Source organism: Hylobates moloch, unplaced genomic scaffold, assembly GCF_009828535.3.
Source record: "Hylobates moloch isolate HMO894 unplaced genomic scaffold, HMol_V3 SCAFFOLD_5, whole genome shotgun sequence".
Classification (NCBI taxonomy): Eukaryota; Metazoa; Chordata; class Mammalia; order Primates; family Hylobatidae; genus Hylobates; species Hylobates moloch.
In genome coordinates this window covers 7,576,158-7,582,827 of record NW_026652280.1, presented here as the reverse complement: position 1 = coordinate 7,582,827, position 6,670 = coordinate 7,576,158, and positions in this window count along the sequence as shown.

Genomic DNA, 6,670 nt, shown 5'->3' with positions numbered 1-6,670 from the left:
TTTAGATTTATGACCAAGCTCAGTTTTCAAAGATAATTGAAAGATGCTGAAAACAAGTTTTGTTGAACGAATGACTAAAGAAATTCTTATGCATCATTTTGGATAGCCTAGTTTCAGTTAAAACTAAATGATTGTATAATTTTCTATAACAAAATTAATTGACCAAACTAAATTCAGGAGAGATCATTATCATTTCCTGTAGCCAATTTGGACCAGAAACCAGGCAATCAAATGTTTTACCAGATGTGGCTACCTACTTATAAATACAGCTGAGTCATCAGCAAAACACAGGTCATTCCTTCCTTGACCATTAAAATGATCATCCAAATGTAACTCACAAAATGCTCATGAGTGGTGCTTTTACAATATCTTATTTATATTTTCCTAGATGATGGGAAACACTGTAAAATGTAAAATAGGAACTATCCAGGCTTTTTCTTTAAAATCTAAAAGTTAGCAAATAAACTTTAAAATTTAGGGAGATAGTGTCCTACAGAGCTTGAATTTTTGATAAATATGATCCTCAAATTAAACTGTAACTCCACCAAGAACTCACTAAGTAAGCTTCTATACATTACTTATCTGCTCTCAGCCATAGTTGCTTCAAGATAAACAGGTGCACAATAATACCTACTTCAAAAATGTACTAGGAAGAACAAAAGTTATTATATATAACATATATAATACTACAGTGCCTAACAGATTTAAATAAAAATTCCCTATCTAATATTTAAAATGAAATTTCCTAAATTTGAGAAATGTTTTATATCTAGATTTAAATGTGGGTTCCTACGGTACTAAATCCATTTCCAATGGCTTCAGCGAGCTCTTGGCAGGGTGACGTACCATTCCACTGTTTTATCATAACATAAAAAACATGCACAAAATTGAAGTTCAGGTTAATCAAAATATTGCTTGACAAAGCAAATAATTGAATTGCACTTGCAGTGCACTGTGGTAGACAGTAATTAACATGCAGCATCTTCAAAATTTGAGTACAGCTTCCAATTTCCATTTTAACATTATAGAATGCTGTCTACACATTTTTTAATGGTACCCATGATAATAATATATTCTCTTTTTAATCATATTCCACGTTGCAAGAAATGAAGCTTGCAATTTTCCCAGGTGCTTACCAAATTACTACTGCAAGCTAATTCTCATCCCCTAAGTTAAGAGTTTCAACACAGTGCACATTAACAGCCTGCTTATGTTCTCCTGTACAACAGAAGGTAAGTTAATATGTGCCTCAATTATATCCAGTTTGTGCATTTATAGCACCCTGTGGGCAGCAGTAAGAAAGCTGTAAGTGTACTTATCCCGTTTTTTAATGGTTTACTATATTACAGTAGAGAAAGACTGAGAAAGTGAAAAGGAAGAAGAAAAAAGAAACGTCAGGAGAGCAATAGAAAAGGAAAGAGAAGAAACTATGATTGAATGGGGAAATGATAAGAAATGCAAATTTAAAATGATGGATTTAAAAACTTTTTAATTAAATTCATAGCTATATCTATATCTACATGAATGAAAGATATGTATGTATGCCCAATTTTATACACATTTTATTTTATGTATTTTTACTTAGTTTTAATGACATAGGGTTATAGAATATCTCCATTTATCAAGAATAGCTACACATAGAATCACAAGAGGAAAGATATATAGTATTTACAAAGAAACAGTTCTTGGGACACTTTTAGTCTGTACAGACCAATCCATGAATACCTATAAACTCAAGACAAACTTACTTTCCTTCACTTCTCATCAATGTTAAGTAGCCAAGTCAATTTGCAGTATGAAATCTAATTCACATTTTATCAGTCCAAGATATTTAAAATATTGTCCCAAATATATGTATGAGTTATGAATCAGACTCTACAAGGTAATGATTCAAAAATCTGCTTATAAATTACAAGTTTGAAACAACATTTACCCTATTTTTTTCTTCTGGCATTCAATGTTGTTTAGCCTTATTGGCACAGTGAAATTTTAAAACAATGTAGACAGAAAGGTAATATCTGTAATGCATTATCTGATTACTTTCTGTTTTTGAGATGTAAGAATAGTAGCAAATTTTTAAAAAGTGATTCATAAAGCTTACAATTATTTTTTAAAAATTTTTATATTTACATAATAATTGTAAATATTTAGGTAGTAAATTTGATATTTTGATTCATGCATATAGTGCATAATGATCAAATCACAGTAATTAGTAATGAAATCATCACCTTAAATATTTATCATAGATTTCTGAAGGAAACATTCCAAATATTCTCTTCCAGTTATTTTGAAATATACAAGTTATATTATCATATTCTTAATGCTAACCTTTAGACATCTAAGAATAAAATCATAGACAGTTAACAAAAGAATTTGTAAGTTAAAAATATTGAATATATATTCAAGTTTAATGGAATTATTACCATTATTACCTTTCCAAGACTATTTAAAAAGTTACAATTGTTTGCCTAAATATCAATTTATGGGTCATTTTTTAATTTTTCTATTACCACAGGAAAAACAAGAACTAAAGTCATAATAATGTAAGCGATCAGTGTTTCAATTCTTCTATTCAAAAAACTTCCTTGGGTTTCTTTTTCTTTTCTTTCATGTTCAAACTGACACAACTTGAAAAACTTTCTCCTCTTTTCTATTAGCTTAAGGGTATTTTTCAATTCTGATGTTGATCAGGGACAAGACCAAACCATGCTTTTTGATTCTGTTTATGCACACAGCACTTGTTATTCATTGCCTTTGAATTTCTGCGGGTCTGAGTGGCTCTGCAGGAGAGTAGTGGACAGCTCACTGCATAATAGCAATGCCCACAGAACAGAAGACAGGCTGCAAATGCTCGAGAGGCCAACTAACTTCCTGTTTCCCAAATTATAAACCATATAAGTAACAGAACTTAAGTGATCTTTCTCCCCATTGGCCCCTCCTCTTCAATCAGTTTTTGTAAGTGCTGAAGGGTTATTTCTAAATTACAAACATGAATGGTTACCCGATTCTTAAAATGCTTCAGTGGCCGGCATTACAATAAAATGAAGATCTGCATATTTTCACAACATATGTGCATATATTTACGTTCTGGTTTCCATCTTCCTATCCAGCCACATTTCCTATCACTCCAACACAGACCCTGCAATCTAGCCACACTCAGTGCCATACAGTTCCCATCTATGTCTTAGTGCTTTCATCATCTATGTATTCATCAAAACACTAGTCTCTCTGTTTTGAAAGCTGCCTGCCTCAACTTAGGCACCATATGGTTATCCACACGGAGAATTCTCAGGTACATTTTAAGTCCAGCTAAGATGCTGACTTCTTAGTAATTTCTCTTGACCCATTCTCAAAGCAAAGTAAGTTTTTTCTTCTTCTGTGTGACTTCTCACATTGAATATGATTTTACTAAATTGTACTTCTGTCGCCTAACTGTAGAGCATGCCATAGTTTTCTGTTCGTCCTCAGTCAGAAATCTTTAACAAGAACAGGTAATCAATATGAACATGAATGTGGTATAAACATCTTCAATAACTTATGAGTCATTATTGCCTAGGTCATACAAACTTTAAAGTCCAACTCACTTCTACACGTGTAGTTATTAATCACCCTGTGCATTTTAATCTTAAAAGTTGTTGAAATAAATGGAAATGAAACAAACTAGTAATAAAAGGGAAGATTAACAAATCTGTTGAGAACACCTGTAAAACCCAGCATTGGAGTCTCCTCCACGTTTATTCTTTAAAACAGACAAATGACCGCAATTGAAAATTGCATGGATCTCGTCTAGGCTTTAAGGGATATTTGCATATCAAGGATAAAGAGAGATGGAACAATAATTTCATCATGAAATCCTAGGTACTATTGATTTGTCAACATATATAAGATGTGGCAATGTGGGAACGGGCCTACATTGTTAGATACAAATATTCCAAGATAAAATAGATTTCAAAATTATTAGGTATCTCTGAAATCCAAAGTATCATATTGCATGTTTCTTAGAGGTAATTACTAAGATTCTTTATAAATGAAGAACTTCATTATTATTACATTGAACTTTGAGATGTCAATCAGATAGTCTTTCAAGTTATTGATTTAATTCAAAGCTTTCTCTTGAAGAAAAGTACACGCATACCCAGGGATGCTAGATACTCTTTCAATATTGCTCACATCTGTCTTGATTTGTAGGTGCCCATCTCATGCTAAATATCAAATATCAGGCCTGTTTTATATAAACATGTTGAAACATATGGATTTCCACTTTGGGATAAAATACAAATCTGAATCCTAAAGGGCACAGCAAATTTTTAATTGTAATTTAAACCCTATAACAGAGGTTCTCAAATTTTCTCAGTTTAAGATGCTCTTAGAGTCTCAACGTTTCCCCCAAGAGCAACTCTAGCCAAAATAAATACCCTTGTATTAAGTAGTTAGGTCTAAACAACTCAACACTCATGTACATCTTAAAAATTTAGTAACCATTTAAAAAAATTAGAATGCACAGGAATTGAAAAAAAAAAAAAGTATGTCATGCTTAAACAACTACATTACAGATTAGTGAGATGTGTATATCTAATGGGTCCTGCACAATCTCTCAAGTCTTGGAATAGACTGGGCACCACCACTCACCTTTCCTGTTCCATGTAGATTTTCTTATGATACTTGCTTTATATCACAACAACCACCAAAACCCAGCTATGCAAAAATATGGCATTATTTAAAGGAGAGTAACTTAATTATGTTGAGACTGTGCTAGCAGTTTGTGCCATGCATAACAGATGTCACTGGATTTCTTTCAAAAATTTCAGGTAACTTATGGTTCTGTGAGTTTGCCGCAGCAACAGCTAACATCTTTTTACCGTTGGGTAACCACATGTCTATGACACTTTTTATCTATCAAATGTATGCCTATACAAGTGACAAAAGATGTGAGGACCTCTTCAATGAGAACTACAAACTATTGATCAAGGAAGTAAGAGAGGACACAAACAAATGGGAAAAAATTCCATCTCGTGGACAGGAAGAATGAATATGATGAAAATGGCCATACTGTCCAAAGTAATTTATGGATTTAATGCTGTTTCCATCAAACTACCACTGATGTTCTTCACATAATTAGAAAAACAATACTTTAAAATTTATATGGAACCAAAAAAGATCCCATATAGCAAGACAGTCCTAAGTAAAAGGAACAAAGCTGGAGGCATCACTCTACCTGACTTCAAACTCTACTACAAGGCTACACTAACCCAAAAAAAAGCATCGTACTGGTACCACAACAGACATGTAGGCCAAAGGAACAGAATAGAGATCTCGGAAATAAGACCCCACATCTACAACCATCTGATCTTTGACAAACCTAACAAAAACAAATAGGAACGGATGCCCTATTTAATAAACAGTGCTGGGAAAACTGGCTAGCCATATGCAGAAAACTGAAACTGGAGCCCTTTCTTACACCTTATACAAAAATTAACTGACGATGGATTAAATACTTATATGTAAAACCCAAAACCATAAAAATCTTAGAAGAAAATCTAGGCAATATCATTCAGGACATGGGCATGGGCAAAGATTTTATGATGAAATCACCAGAAGCAATTGCAACAAAAGCAAAAATTGACAAATGGGATGTAACTAAACTAAAGAGCTCTGCACAGCAAAAGAAACTATCATCAGAGCAAACAGGCAACCTATGGAATGGGAGAAAATTTTTGCGATCTACCCATCTGACAAAGGTCTAATATCCGGAATTTACAAGGAACTTAAACAAAAGAAAACAAACAAACAAAAAAACAAGCAACCCCATCAAAAAGTGGGCAAAGGATATGAACAGACAGCGTCTCAAAAGAAGACATTTATGCTGCCAATAAACCTATGAAAAAAAGCTCAACATCACTGATCATTAGAGAAATGCAAATCAAAACTACAATGAGATACCATCTCACATCAGTCAGAGTGGCAATTATTAAAAAGTCAAGAAACAACAGATGCTGGTGATGCTGTGGAGAAACAGAAACGCTTTTACACTGTTGGTGGGAATGTAAATTAGTTACACCATTGTGGAAGACAGTGAGGCAATTCCTCAAGGATCTAGAACCAGAAATACCATTTAACCCAGCAATTTCATTACTGGGTATATACCCAAAGGAATATTCATCATTCTTTTTTTTAAAATACATGCACACATATGCTTAGTGCAGCACCGGCACTATTCACAATAGCAAAGACATGGAATCAACCCAGAGGCCCATCAATGATAGACTGGATAAAGAAATGTGGTACATCTACACCATTGAATATTATGCGGCCATAAAAAGGAAGGAGATCATGTCCATTGCAGGGACATGGATGAAGCTGGAAGCCATTATCATCAGCAAACTAACCCAGGAACAGAAAACCAAACACTGCATGTTCTCACTCATAAGTGGGAGCTGAACAATGAGAACACATGGGCGCAGAGAAGGGAACAACACATACTGGGGCCTGTCATGGGGGTGGGAGGAGGGAGAGCATCAGGCTAAATAGCTAATGCATGTTGGGCTTAATACCTAAGTGATGGGTTGATAGGTGCAGCAAACTACCATAGTACACGTTTACCTATGTGACAAACCTGCACATTCTACACATGTATCCTGGAACTTAAAATAAAATAAAATTTTTAAAACTT